The sequence below is a fragment of the Pan troglodytes genome, chromosome 2 (genome assembly GCF_028858775.2).
Source record: "Pan troglodytes isolate AG18354 chromosome 2, NHGRI_mPanTro3-v2.0_pri, whole genome shotgun sequence".
Taxonomy (NCBI): domain Eukaryota; kingdom Metazoa; phylum Chordata; class Mammalia; order Primates; family Hominidae; genus Pan; species Pan troglodytes.
The window spans coordinates 162,976,101-162,995,944 of record NC_086015.1 but is presented as its reverse complement, the minus strand read 5'-3'; the positions used below and the strand labels follow the sequence as shown (position 1 = coordinate 162,995,944).

Genomic DNA, 19,844 nt, shown 5'->3' with positions numbered 1-19,844 from the left:
GTCTGGGAAACCTACTTTATTCCCAAGGCTGTTCAAACCAAGGCTTAGACTTAGAGCCTGTGACTGGCGGGTCTTGCACACAGTAAGAATACAGTGACAAAAGCACAATGAGGAATTTCACCAGAAGGTAACAGGTTACACTCCATTCCTTCTCTGTTGTCAGAAACAAAACAAAACAAAACAAAACAAAAACTCTAGCTGAAAAGAAGTATTAATCTAGTCAGTACTTTGCCAAAGGGTCCCATGGGTTAACTTTAATCTAATCTAATTAGTAGAAGAAAGTATTCTTTTTTTTTAGTAATCCATGAAGAAAAACAAGCCAAAGTTCAGGCATTTTAAAAAGTCAGCTACAGAGGTACAGATACGGGCAAACACCCAGAGTGGCCACACAAAAGTGAGGAAACTGCTTTAAACCCAGCTAAGCACTCTAAGTGGTTCTCTTTCATTGGAAACCAGATGCAATTCAGTGTCCAGGTTGCTTTGTACCACACTGAAGTCATTAGAATCTGCTCAGTGCTGCTGTCATTGACAATGCACCTCTCCTCGACCCCGCCACCCGCAGCCCGCCACCCCACCCCATTGCTTGCTTTTCTCCTTCAGACTTCACCAGCCACGCAAAGCAATCATTCTTAGTCTGCAAAAGAAAATTCTTTACCTAAGTATTGGTTATATTTCTGATGTTGATGGGTCACTATTAGCTTAGTTTTATTCATCATTAGGTATTTAATTCCTTCATTTAATCCACGCATATTTATTAAGCGCTTGAGATAAATGCAGGCATGGTAACAGGCTCAAGGAATACAGAGATAAGACACAGTCCCAGCCTTAAGGCAAAGATAGACACATAAACAAAGAATTATACTATATATCATATTTATATTATTTATTTATAGCACAATATATATAATTGGTTAGGGCTCTAATCAAGCCTGGGGGTCAGGAAAGATTTTCTGGAGTGGGTGATGTCTGAGCTCTGCGTTTCAGTGATGAGTAGGAATTAACTGAGCAAGAAAGAGATAGAGTGGACAAAACATTTCAGGCAAAGGGTACCACAAAAACAAAGGCATGGAAGCTAGAGACAGCATGAGTTAGGCAGGTCAGCAGACTGGTTTTGTTAGAGTACAAGGGAGTGGTAAGAAATGAGACCAGAGGTCAGCAGGGCTGATACAGGAGTTATGTAATGCTGAATTTATGTTAGGCTTTACCCTGAGGAAGTCATTACAGTGTTTGAGAATGAGACACACTTGAATAGGCAGTCAGGTAGGTAGATTAGGGGAGGAGCTTAAAGAGTACAGGATCAGAGGCAGAGGCTGGGCTGGCTCCCCTCTGTAATCCCAGCACTTTGGGAGGCTGAGGCAGGAGGATCACTTGAAGCCAAGAGTTTGAGACCAGCCTGGGCAACAAAGCAAGACCCCCATCTCTATGAAAATTAATTTTTAAAAAGCCAGGTGCTGTGGTGTTTGCCTGTAGTCTTAGCTACTTTGGAAGCCAAAGCAAGAGGATCCCTTGAGTCCAGGAGTTTGAGGCTGCAGTGAGCCATGACTGCACCACGGCACTTCAGCTTGGGTGTCAGGGCAAGATCCATCTCAAAAATGGATAAATAAAATACATTTTAAAAAAGGACCAGAGACAGGCCGCACAGTGGCTCACACCTGTAATCCCAGCACTTTGAGAAGCTGAGGCAGGTGGATCACTTGAAGTCAGGAGTTCAAGACCAGCCTGGCCAACATGATGAAATCCTGTCTTTACTAAAAGTACAAAAATTAGCCTGGTGTGGTGGCATGCACCTGTAATCTCAACTACTTGGGAGGCTGAAGCAGGAGACTCGCTTGAACCTGGGAGGCAGAGATTGCAGTGAGCTGAGATTGCACCACCGCACTCCTGCCTGGGCGACAGAGCAAGATGCTGTCTCAAATAAATAAATAAATAAATAGGACCAGAGGCAGAGAGACTATGTTGAGGTTGAGGTGACAGTTAATAGCATTTGCAGAACGGGGGTGGCATCTGGGATGGGAAGGGGAGTGATTTGAGACACATTTGGAAGGTAAATTGGCAAGACTTGGTGACTGATGGGTTATGGGAAATGAAGACCAGGTAGGAATCATGGGTGTGTTCCTGGAGACCACCACCATCATCTGACATGGACAGAACTGGCATAGAAGGGGAGAATATGATGATGAGTTACTTTTGAACACACTGCACTTGAGAGGGTTTAAATAATTTATTCTCCTACTGTCTTCAAAAGGTAAAGGAGTATGTATGGTAAACTTAACTGTGGTCTAAAATGAAGGTGGAGAATGCTGTTGTTAATGGGCGACATCACTAATGCATCATAGCACTCTTATTCCCACAGCCCAGACACACCTTCGGCGTCCTTTTCAACATATCATTTCATCCCCCCAAGGTGTCAACTATAAGTTCCAACACATGATGGCTACTACTGTTCCAAGGGAGAGTATATGCCTTGGAAAGCCACGTTTCTCCCCAGTCTAAAAGCTTGAGAGAGTAACATTCTTTAAAACATACATGTCTTGAACACAGATTTGGAGGTATCCTTGAGGTAAATTACAGCTTACCAAATGTAAATAACCAAAAACACATCGATCATGAGTGCCAGCATCACTGGGAACTCTTCCGATATTTCTGAGACTCCTAACTTGGTTTAAGGTTAGGGCAGTGCAGACCACGGTAATCAATAGAGTCTAATTTCAAATTTGTTAACTGTCCATTATGGGATGGGACAGGGCTTCTCAACATGACTCCAGCAAGATCCAGGCTTATTAATGCTCCATGGAGGGTGTCCGCAGCAAGAAGTCTTCCTGATGGGTTCAGATGATTTGGATTATACCCCCTCCTTAAGGAACTCAGAAGGAAAAGCAACATATAAAAGACTGAGAAATCCTCAGAAATCAATGAAACTTAGTTTGGCCTAGTGTCACCCAGACTTACTTGACCATGAAATCCTCCTGTCACATGACACTCATGAAGAGCCCCTGAAATTAGGATCATTTCAATCCTCAAAGCATACCCATTTTTCAAACGAGAAATACAACTTCTAGAATCAGAAAGCCACAAAATTGGCAAGGGAGATCTAAAATCAGATCTTCCGGTTCCAGCTTCAGGGCCCAATTCATAGGACTGCAGCTGAAGAGGACAGTTGGCAGTGAAGATGACAGCTGATACCTGGGCTACACACCCACTTTACAAACAGAACATCGGGGGCCCGGCAGTATCCCTACTCGGCAAAATGTGCGGCACATGGGCCAGCTACAGCTTTCTGGGGGCTCCCCATCAGGGCTGACAGCTCATCCTGTCTTTTAAAGTCCACCACCATTGCCCTTTTCTTTTGTAGCCACTATAAAACACTACTCTGTTTACTCTCTGCTATACCCACGAGAGGAATTCTGGCCTTTAGGGCATTTCCCGTTGCCTAGAAACCTTATAGAGCATTGGGTGCAGGAAGCTGACTCTCTGGTAGAGATTCACAGGCAGGAAGTTTATTCAGAGTGCTCTGGGGCAACACCTGTGAGGGAATACAGGCAGTAAAACAGGGCAGAGGGAGAGGCTGAATTCTGATGCAGCTGCAAACAAAAGCCTGACTGATCCAGGAGGATGCTCTGCAACGGGGCTGGGCCTTCAAAGTGGATCCAAGCCCGGTGAAAGGTCCAGGCCTTCATGTCCCAGCATCAACCTGTCTTTGGATATGGGTTGCTACTGCTCCTACCTTGGGCATCCTAGTTCTCCTCAGCCACAGGCAATCCCAAAGAGGGTCTCAGCTGAGCACTCTCAGCTGCCAACATTACCAGCAGCTGAAGAAGGAAGTCCTTCCCTCCTGGAAGCGGGTGGAGGGAGTGCCGTAGATCTGGGCTGCCTGACAACATCTTCTGCATTGCTCAGGGCATGCTTCCCACTCAACTCTCAGGTCTGGATAGTTGTCTGTTTTCTATAGATGCTGCTAGAATCTAGAGTCTGGGCTGTGGCCTCCATTATATGAACCCTAGCTTTACTATGCTTCATATTAGTTTTATCTTGGTACCTATAAAGCTTTCCAAAAGTTTTATATTTCTCTTGTATCCTAGCAGGGTTTAAGGAAGTGATCAATAATCAATACAGATATAGAGGAAAGAGTAAGAGATTTTGAGCCTGAACTCCTAATTTTACTTCTTCTTCTTCTTTTTTTTTTTTTTGAGATAGCGTCTCACTCTGTTGCCCAGGCTGGAGTGCAGTGGTGTGATCGCTCCTCAGTGCGGCCTCGAACTCCTGGCCTCAGGTGATCCTCCCACCTCAGCCTCCTGAGTAGCTGGGACCACAGGAGCACACCACACATGGCAAATTTTTAAAACTTTTGTAGAGATGGGGTCTCCCCAGGTTGCCCAGGCTGGTCTCAGACTCCTGGGCCTAGGAGATCCTCCTGCCTCCTGGGCTCAAGAGATCCTTCCTAAGTGCTGGGGTTACAGGTGTGAGCTACTGCACTCAGCAATCACAGAACTGCCACTTATGGATGTATACAATTACAAACATCACTTAATTTCTGTGAATCTTAGTTTCATGATTTACAATACGGGAATCTTAAAAAGCCCTATTTTACCCAAGCTCCAGTGTTACTGTGAGAATAATAAGATGGTGAATTGAAAATGCTTTGTAAAGTAAAAAAAACTAGAGCCAGTGTTTCACAACAGTGAGTACAAAATAGATAGCTGCTATGGTTTGAATATGGTCAGCTCCCTCCAAAACTCATTTTGAAGCTTGGTCCCCAACGTAATGGTGTTGAGAGGTGGTGGAACCTTTAAGAGGCATTGGGTTGAAGAATCCACCCTCAGAAAGGGATTAATGCCATCTCTTAGTCACTGAGAGAGCAGGCTGTTATAAAGCAAGGCTGCCTCTCATGTTTTGTCCCTTTCTGCACACTCCTCCTTTCCCTTCTGGTTCTCGGCCTTTCTGTGCCATGTTGTGATACAGCATAAAGCCCTCACCTGAAGCTGAGAAGATGCCAGCACCATGCTTCTTGGACTTCCCAGCCTCTGGAATTGTGAACCAGACAAACCTCTTTTCCTTATAAATTACCCAGTCTCTCAGGTATTCGGTTATGGCAACAGAAAATGAACTAAGACACCTATTAAAGGAAAAAAATATTGAGCCAATACATGTAAAACTAGGTGTAAATTCCTTTTGCTAATAACACTTATACAAATCCAAGTGAATTTACAAAATATAAACAAAAATAGAATACAATTAATTTCAATTAACAATACTGATTATTGTGCCATGTGACGTTGTTTTATTGGCTTATATACATATGGTACTGACTGTAAGGACAAGGTTCATTTGGACTGGATATGCATGCCATGTAATAATTCGGTTTTCTCCATTGTTTCCACTGTGAAACTGTTCATTTACACAATGCACCATTTGGCCTTAACATAGAAATATCATTTATGTATATTAAGTACACCTCCACTTGTTTAAATTTTCCATTTTATTTGGCGATAAGAATATGTATCATGAGTTCAATTTGGCCTTATGTATCAGAAAGTCCATATAACAGTGACTTGAAAAATTAGGAACAAAAGAAGTGCAAGACTTATACACTGAAAACTACAGGCCGGGCGCGATGGCTCACACCTGTAATCCCAGCACTTTCGGAGGCCAAGGTGGGTGGATCACTTGAGGCCAGTAGTTCGAGACCAGCCTGGCCAACATGGTGAAACCCTGTCTCTACTAAAAATACAAAAATTAGCCAGGCATGGTAGCATGTGCCTGTAATCCCAGCTACTCAGGAGGCTGAGGCACGAGAATCGCTTGAGCCTGGGAGGCAGGGTTACAGTGAGCCGAGATCACACCACTGCACTTCAGCCTGGGCAACAGAGCGAGACTCTGCCAAAAAAAAAAAAAAAAAAAAAAAACCTACAAAACATTGCTAAGAGAAATTATAAGAATAAAGATCTAAATAAAGGAATTGGAAGACTCAGTATTATTAAAATAGCAATGCCCCTCAACGTGATCTATAGATTCAACACAATTCCTATAAAAATTCCAGCAGGCTTTTGGGCAGGAATTGACAAGCTGATCCTAAAATGTATATGGAAATGCAAAGGACCTAGAAAAGCAAAAACAATCTTAAAAAAGAACAAAGTTGGAAAACTTAGACTTCCCAATTTTAAAACTTACTATAAAGCTACATTAATTACGACTGTGTGGTACTGGCATAAGGGTAGACATGTAGATCAATGGAACAGAATTGAGAGTCTAGAAATAAAACTTTACATTTATAGTCCATTGATTTTTGACAAAGGTGCCAAGGTAATTCAATGGGGAAAGGACAGTCTTTTCAACAGATGGTGCTGGGACAACTGGATATCTGCATGCAGAAAGATGAATTTAGATACCTCACACTATACACAAAAATGAACTCAAAATGAATCATATGCCTAGTGTAAAAGCTAAAACTATAAAACTTGTAGAAGAAAGCAGAAGATCTTTGCAACCTTAAGTTAGACAAAGAGTTCTTAAACACAACAGCAACAGCATAATCCATGAAAGGAAAAACTGAAAAAATTGACTTCATCAAAATTAAAAACTTTTGTGCTTCAAGAAACATCAGCAAGAAAATGAAAAGCAAGCCACAGTCTGGGAGAAAATATACACAAATACTATTTCTGGTAAAGGATTTGTATCCAGAATATATAAAAATCACTTGTAAGTTAATAATAAGACAAGCCAATTAAAAATGGGCAACAGTTGAATAGGTATTTCACCAAAGAAATATGAATGGCTAATAAGCATTTGAAAAGGTGCTCAACATCATTAGTCGTGAGGTAAATGAAAATTAAAACTACAAGGAGATGCTATTATACTTCATGCCCAGTAGAAGGAATATAATAAAAAGACAAAATAGTTTTTGATAAGAATATGAAAAAACCGTAAGCCTTATACATTGCCGATGGGAATATAAGATAGTGTGCTTACTTTGGAAAACAGTTTGGCAGTTTCTTATAAAATGAAACATAAATTTACCATATGATCTTGCAATTCCTCTCCTGAGAATCTACCCAAGAGAAATGGAAACATACATCTACACAAAGATGTATATGTATTCATGCAACATTATTCATAAGGTCTAAAAAGTGAAGACAATCCACATGTCCATCAACTGGTAAATGGACGACCAAAATATAATACGGCCATACAATAGATTATTATTCAGCAACAAGAAGGAACTACTGTTATGTGCTACAGCATGGAAGACTATCAAAAACAATATGTTAAGTGAAAGAAGCCAGATGTAAAAGATTGGATATTCTATGATCCCATTTATATGAAATGTTCAGAAAAGGCAGATTTATAAAGACAGTGGATCAGTGGTTGCCTTGGCCTGGTAGTAGGAATGAGGATAGACTGCCAATGAGCAAGAGGAATGTTTTGGGAATAACAGAAAGGTTCTAGATTTGGTTGTGGGGATGTTTGAACAAAACTATGCTTACTAAAAATCACTGTGCATTTAAAACAGGTGAATTTGAGGCCGGGCATGGTGGCTCATGCCTATAATCCCAGCACTTTGAGGGGCCAAGGTGGGCAGATCACGAGGTCAGGAGTTCAAGACTAGCCTGGCCAACATAGTGAAACCCACTCTCTATTAAAAATACAAAAAATTAGCTGGGCGTGGTGGCACCTGCCTGTAATCCCAGCTACTCGGGAGGCTGAGGCAGGAGAATCGCTTGAACCCGGGAGGCAGAGGTTGCAGTGAGCTGAGATCACGCCACTGCACTCCAGCCTGGGCGACAGTGCGAGACTCCGTCTCAAAACAACAACAACAAAAAAAACAGGTGAATTTTATGGTATGAAAATTATATCCCTTTGGTTTATTTTTTTGAGACAGGGTTTCATTCTGCCACCCAGGCTGGAGCTCAGTGGTGCAATCTCGGCTGACTGCAACCTATGCCTCCTGGGCTCAAGCGATACTCCTGCTTCAGCCTCCCAAATAGCTGGGACTACATTTGCATGCCCCAGCTAATTTTTGTATTTTTTGTAGAGACAGGGTTTCACCATGTTGCCCAGGCTGGTCTCGAACTCCTGGGCTCAAATGATCCACCTGCCTCGGCTTCCCAAAGTGCTAGGATTACAGGCATGAGCCACTGCACCTGGCTATAAATCATATGTTAATAAAGCTATTTTAAAAATTAGCTTCTTTTTTTTTTTTTTTTTGAGATGGAGTTTTGCTCTCATTGCCCAGGCTGGAGTACAATGGCGCCATCTCGGCTTACCTGATGGTGGGAACATAAATTAGTTCAACTATTGTGGAAGACAGTGTGGCAATTCCTCAAGGATCTAGAACTAGAAATACCATTTGACCCAGCCATCCCATTACTGGGTATATACCCAAAGGATTACAAATCATGCTACTATAAATGCACACGTATGTTTAATGTGGCACTATTCACAATAGCAAAGACTTGGAACCAACCCAAATGTCCATCAATGATAGACTGGATTAAGAAAATGTGGCACATACACACCATGGAATACTATGCAGCCATAAAAAAGGATGAGTTTATGTCCTTTGCAGGGACATGGACGAAACTTGGAACCATCATTCTAAGCAAACTATCACAAGGACAGAAAACTAAACACTGCTTGTTCTCACTCATCAGTGGTAGTTGAACAATGAGAACACATAGACACAGGGCAGGGAACATCACACACTGGGGCCTGTTGCGGGGGGTGGGGGGCTGGGGGAGGGATAGCATTAGGAGAATACCTAATGTAAATGATGAGTTGATGGATGCAGAAAAGCAACATGGCACATGTATACCTATGTAACAAACCTGCATGTTGTGCACATGCACCCTAGAACTTAAAGTATAATAAAAAAAAAAAAGAAAGAAAAAAAAGTTTTTTTTTTTTTTGAGACGGAGTTTCACTGTCATTGCCCAGGCTAGAATGCAATGGCGCCATCTCAGCTCACTGCAACCTCTGTCTCCCAGGTTCATGCCATTCACCTGCCTCAGCTTCCCGAGTAACTGGAATTACAGGCATGTGCCAATACGCCCAGCTAATTTTGTATTTTTAGTAGAGGGGGGTAATTAGCTTATTTTTTGTATATAATGAAGTGTCTGCAGACAGCCACACCCTGGGCTGGTATAATGAGGGGTTTTTTGTAGTCATTAGAGACCCAGACTCCTTATATCTTTGCCTCCACCACTGCTAGTATGTGTTCTTGCCCTCATGGTCATATCTCACCTTCCTTCCTGGCTAGACGAGGAGAAAGACTGGAGAGTGAGAAAGACATTGACCATTGCTTCTTGACCTTTTGTCTGAGATAAAATGTAGCACCTGCTCTTACCAGCTTAATACCTGATATGTCCTCTATCTATCTTAAAAGTCAGCCACTTTAAGGATCTTTCTGGGAAGCCCCATCTAATAGCTCAGATATCATGAGCTAAAACCTTGCCACATGAACATTTGTAACTGCAAGGGAGTCTGAGAAGCATAGGACTATCGCTGATTCCAGGCAAATTAGGGTTCTGTTAGTAAGGTAGAGGGGAAGAATGGATATTGGGTAAATTAGCTTGAAATCTCTGGGGGTTGAGAAACACTTTTTGGTGTCAATGTAAACACAGATAGAACCAGCATTACTTATATCACAGAGCAGTCCTTGCTTATAAGGTGATGAACCAGAATATGCTTAATATTAATGGGTTCTTATCAAAATAAAAACAAAACAATTGAATTTTTAGTGAAAGCATAAGGGCTCCAGAGAAGCTATCTCTTACTCTGTTGAGAAACACTAAGCTGAACAAATGTTCCTTGTTGTTTATATTTTTATTTCTAAGACAACAACTTGAGGGCTGAGCCATTTGGTATAGTAAGAAGAACAGGGCTCTTGAGTTAGAAACATCTGGATTTAAAAATTGGCCACACTGTTTAGCTATGCTTTGGGCACACTGCATAACTTAGCTAGGCCTCAATTTCCTCCTCTGTACAAGAGAAGTAGTACCTGCCTTACAGGGTTATTGGGAGGACTTAAGAAGGCAGCAGGTGTAAACACTTGCCTGTGCGTTTGCTTCTCTCCTTCACAACTCACACTGCAGTGACACAGCCCTGTCTCATGCACCAGCAAAGAACAAGTCCTCATTTTTTTCTTGGCAAAATTAAACAGCTGTCCAGCTGTATTTTCCCCACATTTCTCATGCTGAGAATTTTTCCCAAGAGAATTTTCCTACTTAGAGATCATCTATTCAGCACACACACACAAACACACACATAAATTATGATGTGGGGCAGAGGGAGCAAAACAAACAAAACCCACTGAAGATAAAATTAACACATGGAGAACAAAATTCTAAAAATACTCTTATTTTTGTACCCAAAGTTTTGTAATCTTCCTAACAGCTAATCTTTTTACAGAATCAGAGAGATTATGTACTTGGCACATTAAGAAAGGTAGGTGCCTTGTCAAGTGCTTGTGAAAGCAGGTGTGCAGGTGAGTTGGCTGGCATGAACCCCAGGTCATCCATTACTTGCCCGTTTATTCATACATCAGTGTGACTAAGCCAGCGTGGAGCCTCTTCCATCCACTTTCTCCCCGAAGCACAAATACAGGTTAAAACAGGGGACTGTTCAAATGGGTGGACTATGATAGACTTACAACTCTTAAGTGGTTTGCAACTTTAGTAGCTTTTAAAAGTCTCTGTTAAACACTGACTGAACAAAATCCTTATTTCTGCAAGAATGCGATGTATCCCAAAGAAGGACTCTGAAGCAAAATTGTGAAATCTGTCAACTGAAATGTAGAACCAATATTTATTATCTATGTTTATTCTCTACAAAGTAACAAAATTGTAATAATGACAATCTTGATAACACATAGCATTTAGTTTACATAATTAAGAGACAAGTGCAGGCTGGCAAAACTGATACAATACTTTAGGGCACAATGTTACAGTGTGGTTTTCCAGTCACTCTTTTTCAATGATTGATTTTTTTTCCCTATCCCATGACCTACCTGACCGCTATGATACTTATCTGCCCATTTTTCTCCTCCCCTGTGAAAAGGGGAAAAGAAAGATGGTGCATGCCTCCACTCCAGAGCAGGTCTTACAGGCACCACGCGAGCGGAGGGCCCTGCCCAGGAAGCCCCGCAGCTTCTCCAGTGAGCAGCAGCTCGGCCTGCCAAGACTGAACAGCTGTCAGGATTTCTACAGCTGTGGCTGCCACTGTTCCCCAGAACTCGCCTTCAGCTCCCAGATTGAGAAATCCTCTCTGTCCTTTGGTGCCCTCCACAGCTAATGGCAGTTAAATTCTAATATTGGGTTTGTGCAAAGTTTCTCCAATCCTGAAAGCTGCCACATTTCACACTTGAATTACAAGTCAATTAAGAGCAAAACAAAACAAAAACCTATTCTTTCTTGTCTTGAGTCATTCTATATTATAATTACCATGTTGTTGCCTTTCCTCTCTCTTCCTAACCCAAATCATGAAGCACAGGAGAAGTCCTGTTACCTGCCACATACAGACCAAAGAAGAACCCATTCTAACACAGCTTTGCCTACTGCTCAAAGAATTCACAGTAGCAATGTTGATCTGCTTATAATAAAAAATTCTGCTTTCTCTGCTGACCAGATAGTGGGTATTCCACAACACAAAAGCAGCTGCTTAGATGTGTATTTGGGGTTGTTGGAATATTTTCCCATTCGTATAACATGCAGCTTCAAAACACAATTGATTGCTTAGTTGTCTTATTAGGAATACAACTGGCCAGGCGCGGTGGCTCACGCCTGTAATCCAGTACTTTGGGAGGCCGAAGCGGGTGGATCACCTGAGGTCAGGAGTTTGACACTAGCCTGGCCAACTTGGTGAAACTCCATCTGTACTAAAAATACAAAAATTAGCTGGGTGTGGGTGGCAGGCACCTGTAGTCCCAGCTACTCGGGACGCTGAGGCAGAAGAATTGCTCGAACCTGGGAGGCGGAGGTTGCAGTGAGCCGAGATCGCTCCACTGCATTCCAGCCTGGGTGACAGAGCGAGACTCCCTCTCAAAAAAAAAAAAAAAAAAGGAGTACAATTAAGCTGGTAGAGCTGATATTTATAAGAGAATGCCATGGCTATGGAAGGGGAGAGGAAAGGAGAGCTGAACAACAGTTGGGTCTTTCGTTTACTCATACAAGTGTTTACTAAGCATGCATGAGTTCAAGGTGAGGAGCTGGGTGTTTTGCACTTAGGCCCCACCCTCAAAAAGCACACCCTCTGTCTAGAGAGAAAGACACACTGTGGATGACAATTTACAGGTGTGAAAAGGACTACAGAGAGTGTTCTGAGGTTGCTGATCAGCAAGGTGAGGGAGGCCTAAGTCTTACAGTGTCTTTGGAAGACTTTCAATTAAACTCACTTATTCATTAAAGTACTTCTAAAGGTTTTAATCTGCTTACAACCTCCTTGTGTGTGTGAGTGTGTCACAGCCGCTGTGATTCTCATGAGAGGTAAACCCATGCCTCTGGATTCTAGAGCCGATGCTTTCCTCAGACACTAGGGGTCAGCAGTTTCCAAGAGTTGTGAGTCAGGCTAAGAGCCCCAGTTCCTTGGGTGCTGCTAGGAGTGGGTTGGAGCTGATTCTCAGAACAGTGGGAGTCTAATAGGCACTATAGTTGCTCTTCCAACACCACTCTCCTTTTAGTAACTACCTTAACTTTTATTTGAGCACCTTCAATTCCTCCTGCAAAGCCCAGGTGCTTGGGGGAAGTTGATCAGGTGGTAGGGCTTGTGGCTCATTATCCCATCCCCTGGCTCCACTTACGGGTTCAAGGATAAACACCACACCCTATTTGGGCCAATGAGATTGAGGAGAAATCTGCTGAGGATGACTGGGAAAATAGTTCCTGGCTCTTTTGAGAGAGTTCTTGGAAGTGACCATTTCTTTTTCTCCCTCTCCCTAGACAGTGATGAATAAACTCAAAGGAAAGGAAAATCATTTGGCAACCGGAAGGTGTGGGAGGATAGCTGTAAAGGAAACTGACTGCAAAAAACAGAGCAGAGAAGTTTAAAGAAAAAAAATAACAGCATTCCTGGTGATGCCCCATTGGGTCAATGAAACGAACACATTCTGAAGCCTTTCCTAACCAGGAGCCAACCAATCTCATCACTGTGAAGCCAGGTTAGTTTGGTTTTCCATGATTTTCATCTGACTGAAGGCATCTCAAGTATACACTGAGGGGACAAAGGCAAGCTTTGGAAAATGTGGTAGCAAGTGATCTGCAAGCTACTACTTAATAAACTTTATGCCAGCTCACCCTACCCTGCAGATACCACAGCAGCAAATAAATGAGAGGGAGGGGACCCAGAATGCTTAACTGGGGAAGAAAAACTGAGGAAGACATTGTATACTCACGGCCTGCCTCTTTTCCAGTTGGCTGAGAAGCCCTTTTTATTAATTTGTTCCATTTCCTTACCATGTCCTTAGCAGTGGAGATATATTTTTTGGAAATGTATTGATCACAATTATATTTCCTTACACTGGGAGGACAAGGAGGCTCCCTGCAACAGACCTTTGAAAGTAATGAACTGACAGAGAGAACAGGCCTCCAGTTCCAGCTTTCTGCTACCAATCTCCCTCACCTGCTCAGCCCAAATCAGTCTCTAAATACTCAGAGCTCTAAAAGAGTGGGATTTCCCATAGTTCATTGTGGGGTTTTACCTCTAACTCAGTAAAGAGTCACTGAGAGGGTGAAGGGAGCCCTATTACAACTGCAGGGACCAGGGAAAGTTGACTTGACCTCTCTACTTTCCTTAGGTCATTATACAAAAAAGGAACATCAAAAGGGTCATTGTACTATTTTTCAAAGGTGTGAGGCCATCGTGATGCAGGGTATGGATTTGGGAGTCCAACAGATCTAAGTTTAAATCTTGGCACATCTCCTTACTAGTTGTGTGACTTTGTTTCTGAGCTTCTAAATCTGTAAAATGGGAATGGATAAAGCCTACCATTCAGGCTGCTCTGAAGCTTAAGTGAAATATACATGTAATACAAAAATTGTTGCTAGAATTATTATTTCAGTATTCCCCTGGACGAAGGAACGCTGTGACAGAAGAAAACAGAGAAGTAGCCAGCTCCCTAAACATTCCCAATGTATACATATACTTCCCTGGGTGCATGCCAATGAAAGCAGCACAAGAACTTTGAAATTCAACCCCCACATTCAGGGTCTGTATCTACGTTAGAGAGTTCAGACTTTCTAATGGAAGTCACAAGCTTCTGAAGTAACTGCAGGTTTGGACTTAGTGCATGATCTAATTCCTTAGGTAGGTCCTATTTGTAGTGAAGCAGTGTGCAAAGGAGCTGCTCAAAAAAATAAAGGATATGGTTATCTTTGCCTTTCTTTTTAAAGATGTGGGCTCCTAACAATTTTTATCATTCACTGAAAAACAGGTGCTCAGAGTTAAAGTTTAGGACTTACACCCACACATCTGTTCTAGAATTCCTATCCTAGGCAAAGGACTTGGTAGGTATTCTGGAATAGAGGCTGGAATGGAGGTAATCTTTCTATGTTGCATGGTTAACTCGTTTTCATTGATTCTTTCTGTGGGAGACTTTATTAGTCTTTCCCCAATATATTTTCTCCTTTTTCCTTATTGATAGAACTCCCCCTGCCCTTTGCAACACACACACACACATACACACATTTTAGCTGGGCATATGGATGCTTAGGATAAGAATACATTCTCCAGCCTCTCTTGCAGCATGTGTGTGAGGTCACAACCATGTGACTAAATTCCGGCTAACTGAATTTAAGCAGAGGTGTCACGTGTGACTTCTGGGAAGTGTCCTTAAAGGAAAGGAGATGTGTTCCTCTTCTTCCCTTTCTCCTTCCTACAGTCAATTACAACACAATAGCAGGTGTTTAAGCAGCCAACTTGGACCATGAGGCAGAAAACCATGTATTGAGGATGAGCAGGATTGAAAAAAGAAAAAACCTTCAGTCATCTTGAACCTGCCTTAAGACTCCTGACCTCCACACTTCTTTTACATGCATGAGAAATAAGCTACTATCCTTTCTGAAGACCTGGCATTTTAGGTTTTCTGTCACTTACACCTAAACCTAATCCAAACTGATACTTTGCTATATCCACTGTTTATGTTTTCTCTATTCATCATCACGACAAGCCACTTACAAATGGAGTATGGATTCATCAGTCTTTCCCATCATACTCCCAAAATCCCACTCACAACCTCCAGAATGAATTCCACCCACAGTATAACATCAGAAAGGTCACCTCTCAGACATGGAAAGAAATAGAATTTTTTTTTTTTTTAAATCAGGCACAAAACCCTTTTGTTTATTTTACAGAAAACCCTATCTATTGAAGATGACTGCTTTTTTCTACTGTAGCTGGCAATTTTATGAAATGAAGAAAATTTGCTCTAGTTGCAAGTGACACACACCTCTTAAATGTCTGCCATCAATTAAAAGTAAAATACTGGTTACTTACAACTATCAATTAGATACAATGCACTCCAGGAGATCAGGAGCCTTGGCATTCAGACATAGGAGAATTTTTTTGGCTTTGCCATTTACTTGCAATGTGACCTTGGTAAGTGACTTAACCTCTTTTTCAGTTTATCTATAAAATGAAACCTCATACAGTACCTGCCAAAAAATAAAAATAAATAAATAAGCTAATATGGACAATGCACCCAGCACATAAAGGTGTTACAATAACAAAAGGCCCTCTTTGTTCTTTTGTTTTTTATTGGTATAAATGAAAGGTTATGGATTTTAAGTCCATAGACCTGTGATTTAATAAGGTTTAGTCTCTAAAATTGACTAATTTTATAACCATGGTGGCCTTAACTTCCTTAAGACTTAGTTTCTTCAACTGTCAATCATGCATATAATGACAATAGTGATATTATTAATTGTAGCAATAACAACTGTAAACACATTGTATGGTTAGCAGGTGCTGTGGGCTGCATCAAGTTCTTTTGTTTTTATGATTTCATTAAAATCTGAGTTTTTTTCTACCTCGTGCAGATGTTTTTAAGGATATAAATAGAAAGAAAAAGTGATTATAAGGATACTGTGTGTACCAGAATTTTAAAAAATTGTAAGGTATATAGAAATATAGAATTTTTATTGAATAAAAAACTCCCTTTAAAAGAAGATACTCTGATTTTTAGAAAGTGAAAGATTTTGATTATAACAGGAGGTTAATTTTTTTCCTTTTCAAAACTTGTACTTAATTTAAGAAGTAATGTAAAATTATATAATGCCAAAACAGAGGCACATACTTATGGAACTGCTTACCATAAAAGTGGTAACAAAATGTCCATGCAGAATAGACTGGTTTTCTCTCTTTTCTACTTTAAATAGTCTTCATCATTTGATCCAGGAAAAAGTATCTGATAATTCCCAAGAAAAGTATATTATGTACTCATATATAGTGGGTGTAAGTATGGATTTAATGCATCTGCATGTACTTTCTTTCTTTTACTTACAAACAAATGTTTATGTTCTAGAACACAGGTTTGTAAACTGACTAGACATCAGAAATGTCTCCCCTTAGAGAAACAACATTTATAACCATTATCTTACTTACAGTAACTGTTACCATCCCCAACTGAAAATTCTTCCTGATATAAAATACTTGTATACAGAAACTTACTTTTGTATATAGCTTTTCCATAAATTCAAGAAAATTTTGGCTAAATTTGAGTCACTCCTATTTGATGTAATGAGAGACTAAAGGACCCAGGATTGGGGAGTGAAAAGGAAGAAAAGCAGATGCCAGCAGTGGACGTTTTTACAAGGCAGCCTTGGAAAAGATAAAGGAAGAATCCAGCCCACAGATGATTAAAAACTGCATATTTAAAAAAAAAAAACAGACTTAGTTGCCAACATTTAAATATAGAAATTTTCACATAAAAATCCTATGACCTGCATTTTTGGTACAGCCACAAACAGCTGGCCATGCACAGTGCTATGGAGGTCCTTTTAGGCTGTCCCACTTTCACTCTCCATTTGTGGGGAAGCATCCCTCATTTAGAAATCTGCCTGGATTGTATTAAAGGCATATGAATTTAAGGTATCTGAGCTCGCACACATACCTCTGCCCTGTATAAAAATGAATGTTAGGGAAACTGCAGGTCATGGGCCTTTAACAACAAAAGAAAGATCTGGCATGGTTAGCTTTTCCTTATGTCACTAGGACCCTCACGGGCCACCAGTCAGTAAAGGCCCCATGTGCAGAATCACTGTCATGCAGCCACAGAGCAGCAATTACTATTGAGGTCACTGTTCCTCAGACCCAATGGTCTTGTTGCAAAGTTCACGTTCTTGCTCCAGATACCATCTGTGTACCATAAAGCTCATAACAATATTCTGCCCCTTTAAGTGTCTGAGTTTCCGACCCTGGCTTTGAATTGGTTCCCTCCTGTACTTGTTAGTGAGGGAGGGGGCAGCCCCAAAAAGGGCTGCTGGAGTAGGTGTGACATTATCCTGGTAAGAGATATCCCCAGAGATCTCTGTGCATTGGAGAGGTTGGCCTGAGTAATAACTGCTCAATTACACTCGACTTCTCCTTCTAAAGGTGGGTTCAGGGAGGTGGGTATCAACTTGGTCATAAAATCAGAGTGTTATCTATGTTTTGTTTACATTCATTTACTCATAGACTCATCTGTGTTTTATGTTGAACGTAGCTCCACTGAGGTAGGGGCTTTGTTTTGTTCACTACCATACCCTTTGAAGTTAGTGCATGGCACATAATAGATACTCAATTAATATGTGGGGAATAAGTGAATGAATGAAAGCACTACTTTCTTCTTCCTGGAAGCCTTCCAAGATCAGTCCTCCATCATCTCTCATCTGGAGGACTTCAACTGGGGGTCCCAACTGAACTAGACCCCAGGCAATGGTGTAGCTACCCCTCAAATCTAATATCTACCTTAAGTTATCTTTCTAGAATCCAAATCTGTTGCATCACTTCTCCACTTAAAATGCTGCAATAAGTTTCTCACTATTCTTAGGATAAAGTCCAAATTTTAAAATGAGGCTGAGAAGGCCCTTTTAATCTGGCCCCAACCCATCCCTCCTGTCCTAGGCAGCCTTACGAAACTTCTCTGTGTGCCAGGCTCTCTCTTGCACTCCCACCAGACTGTGTGACAAGCTCCTAACTCACTCATCAGGTCTCAGCTTAAGTCTTCCATACGTTCTCACCACTACCACATATTCCCTTATTATCACACTTACACATATTCCCTTATTATCACACTTACACCTGTTGGATTGTCTGTCAGTTGGCCAGCAGGCTTGTCCGTCTTGTGACAAGACACCTGTATCCCCGGTCACCCGTATCCCTGGCACTCCTCAAGAAGGCAGCAAGGAGACTTTTATTGGATAAACGTATTTTTCTGTGTGCCAGGTTCAGTGCCATCCTCTTTGTAACCCTCTACTTCATTATTTCACAGATGAGAGAGAAGTTGATGCTCAGCGAGGTGAAGTAATTTGCCCAGGGTTAAGATTCAAATGCAAGTCTGGGGACCCTGAAGTCTGCTTCTTTTCACTGTGCTGCGTAGTGGCCTTAGCCTTTCCTTTCTAACAGAGAAGCCAAGACAGCATACCTGTGTCTGGGTGCCCCAATGGTGTGCACATCTATTACCTCAGGAAGAAAGAATGTCTGAGGAGATGAAATTTGCAAACAGTTACAAAGGACTGCACACACAAATATGAATAAAGCCTCTTGAACACCAGAGTAAAGGAATGTAGGTCAAATAATTGCCCTGTTCAGTGTCTCCCTCTCCCTCTTCATTACCCAACTCCTCTCATTTGCATACATGAGGCCCCAAGTGGAAGATAACTTGGTGGAAAATTCCAGGAGCTTTGCAACTATCATTAAAAGCAAAAGTTCAAGAAATAAGGAAAGAATTTTAAATTCACTTTGTTTTAACTCATGATTATTCTAATTTAAAAGCTCAGATTTAGTAATGTGTTCAGAGCCAACTAGGCATAGAAAACTGTAGCAAGCCTCTGGAAAAATAAGCCTTGTTTGGCTGTTTTTTTTTGTTGTTGTTTTGTTGTTTTGTTTTTGTTTTTTGAGACAGAGTCTCACTCTGTTGCCCAGGCTGGAGTGCAATGGCATGATATTGGCTCACTGCAACCTCCGCCTCCTGGGTTCAAGCGATTCTCGTGCCTCAGGCTCCCGAGTAGCTGGGATTACAGGTGTGCACCACCACGCCCAACTAATTTTTGCATTTTTAGTAGAGACAGGGTTTCACCATGTTGGCCAGGCTGGTCTCGAACTCCTGACCTCAAGTGATCCCCCCGCTTCTGCCTTCCAAAATGCTGGGATTACGGGCGTGAACCACTGCGCCTGGCCTTGTTTGGCTGTTATGAAAACAAAGTAAATCATGATAATGAAGAAGAAAAAGATAAGGAAAAATAACTAACAGTAATTTTGAGCCAGGTACACACATTGCCATTTAATCCTCCTAAAAAGCCTGTGAAATTAAGTAGTATTAATACTCCCATTTTACAGATGTCAAAATTAAGGCACAGAGATGTCAAGTAATTTGCTCAAGGTCACATGGCTAGGAGAAACAGAAAAGATTAAGATCCAGTCCAGCTATTTCCAAAACCTGCTCTTATTCCGCAAAGCCAGCTTTCCAGTTTGTGTAATACTAATTGTTATATAAAATTTATAGGAGGCCATTGGTTTGAACTGAGCTCCTGTATTAGGCCCAACAGACCAAAACCAAAATAGAGTTATTCATGCTGAAGTTCCACGCCACCAAGTTGAAACTAAGTTGTTCATCTGACCTTTCAAGAAACCAGCAGAGAAACATAACAGCCAAATTACCA

General features: G+C 41.4%; 1 protein-coding gene, 1 long non-coding RNA gene and 1 pseudogene across 13 annotated transcripts in view; 2 read left to right on the top strand and 1 right to left on the bottom strand.

Moving 5' to 3' along the window:
• The window catches only part of SCHIP1 (schwannomin interacting protein 1), a 611,917-nt gene that overhangs the window by 78,957 nt on the left and 513,116 nt on the right, over nucleotides 1-19,844 (bottom strand). The window lies entirely within an intron of this gene.
• On the top strand, nucleotides 3,462-18,743 carry LOC129143649 (uncharacterized). Its single transcript, XR_008547308.1, has 4 exons — nucleotides 3,462-3,922; nucleotides 12,930-13,147; nucleotides 15,339-15,582; nucleotides 18,455-18,743. It is a non-coding gene; the product is annotated as an uncharacterized LOC129143649 (long non-coding RNA).
• LOC112208896 (U2 spliceosomal RNA) lies at nucleotides 9,292-9,446 on the top strand (annotated as a pseudogene).